We start from the raw sequence: 2,335 nt of genomic DNA, 5'->3' as shown, positions 1-2,335 counted from the left end.
GTCCGCAGGGGTTCGAATCCCGCGGCCCCACGCTAGGCCCTCCGCTCAGTGCGCCCCAGGATTGACCCTGAGCCAAAGGCCGGGCTTGGGTGATTCTGCATCTATCCCTGAGCGACGGGAGCTCAAATCTCAGCCTTTGGTACGGCCTTCCCAAGGTCCAAACTATGTCGCGCTGCAGAATAGATTCATATTAAGAATGCTAGAGCAGTTCTGAAACGGCGGAAAGCTTCCAGTAAGCTTTAATTCAGCATCACATCTGTGCTCCAGTTCTGTATCAGAACCGTGCTCCAAGAAGCAGCATTTTCTCCATGCAGATATACGTAGTGCAGCCCATATAGACAAAGCAGGTGGTGGTTTCTCTGTCCCCATGCAAAAGGCTTAGAGATAACTCCAAATCAAGATGCTACAGCGACAGCAAAATCTAGTTTTAAAAAATACTTGTAAAGCAAACGCAACTCCTTCACCCTCTCCCATTCCATATTAATTTTTTAATGCGTGCCAAATATAAAACATTCCGGTCCTGCATGCAGGTTTATTTTGCTGGTGAAGTTGAAGTGGAAATTCAAAGTGCCTGCAGCGAGGGGAAGCTGTAATGGCTCTGTTAATGTGACATTCGCATGAAAACCTGATCTGCTCCCATAGCTGCAACGCAGCTATGCAACGCGATGATGTTTCAAAGGCACTGCAAATTATTTCAGGGCTGGCGAAGGAGACGAGTGGCAACCTCCTGCCTGGGGGAGTGGGAGGGAAGGAGAGCTATAAATACATCTGTATGGTGAGATGGGAGAAAAAATGTGCCGTTGGATGTTTTCATGGGGAGAAACTTTGGAGATTTACTCACACTCGGACTATTTTTGTATGGCCGTGTAGGCACGCAGGATCCTTCTTTTTATCTAAGTAGCAGCAGAGTATTCTTATTGCAGGAGGTTCACTCCCTCGTTGGAACACAGAGCCCTTTCCACGCTGCGGGTTTCTCTCTGTGGTGGCTGTGGATGGGACTGTGGGGTGATGGCTCTGCTGTGTGCCACCGAGAGGCAGGGACAGGCCTCCAAAGCTTTGGTCAATAGAGCGATTCTCACCACGTAGAGAGTTGTGATATTATTGTGTTACACCTCAACAGGGAGAAACCCAACACTTCAGAAGGAATAAAAGAAAGCTCGGTGTTAGCACATGCAGTCCTCTAGATTTCATAAAGTCACAGAACCACTATGGTTGGAAAAGATCACCAAGAGCTCTCAGATGGTCAAATCCAACCCCAGCACACCCCCACCATGCCCACTGACTGTGTCCTTCAGTGCCACATGTGAGCAATCCAGAACAGCCCCAGGGATGGGACTCCACCACTCCCTGGGCATCCTGTGCCAGTAGGATGACCCCAAAAGGATGACCCAACAGGATGACCCCAAAAGGATGACCCCAATAGAATGACCCCAAAAGGATGACCCCAATAGGATGACACCAAATTGTTACTGGAGGAGAATCCATTGCTTTTGCCTTCAACAATGCACATGAGTGTCTGGAGGAGAAGATTAACCCAGTGTCTAGTGCAGGTTTACTTCACCCAACCTCTGTGTAGGTTGCTCCAAAAGTAATGCTTCCTATGTATTTCCATGGAAACTACCACAAAGAGCTCAGTAATGCTATTTGGTGGAGCAAAGTCTCAGCTACAAAACACTGATTTACGACACTTTCACCACCGTTAGCTGTGCATCTTCACGAGTGATGAAGAAGAGCCTGCATGCCATGCACATAACAATCTGCACCAGCAGAGGTGCCCCACTGTCACTGTCACTACTGCTGAAGCACACCACCACCACTGTGCTCACATCCACTGTTTGGTCTCTATGAACATTCAGCAAGTGTTGATGAATGTCCATGGGTGGGAAGGTTCAGCTGTACCACCACTACCCACCTTTCAAGTTGTGGGCCAACGTCAACAAATAGGAGGCATTACTTTCAGAGCAGCCCTTGTATGTAAAATGCACTTTGAGATCCAGTTTGTGAGCACTTATGTATTAATCACAACAAATACCTCTACAAGACCCCAGCACAGCCAAGTGCAGAACATAATTTTTTTCCGGTAGGCATAAATATAAGATGAAGAATATAGAAAACACTGCCGAAAGAGGAAACAAAGCAAGCCATCAACTGGAGATGTGTTTCAGGAGTCATCCCCTTCCTGTCTCTGGGTTACAGAATCTTCAGGCCACCACTTTCCTAATGACACATGCACTCAGTGACATTAGGGCATGGTGGTAATGGGAAATATTGGACATGAGACACCGCTCTGCCCTTTGCACACAGCAGCTGCTGTTTGAGAAATGAAACCTCCTTA

Source organism: Meleagris gallopavo, chromosome 21 (genome assembly GCF_000146605.3).
Source record: "Meleagris gallopavo isolate NT-WF06-2002-E0010 breed Aviagen turkey brand Nicholas breeding stock chromosome 21, Turkey_5.1, whole genome shotgun sequence".
In the NCBI taxonomy this organism is placed as follows: Eukaryota; Metazoa; Chordata; class Aves; order Galliformes; family Phasianidae; genus Meleagris; species Meleagris gallopavo.
The sequence above is the reverse complement of the archived record's forward strand: the minus strand, read 5'-3'. Positions refer to the sequence as shown.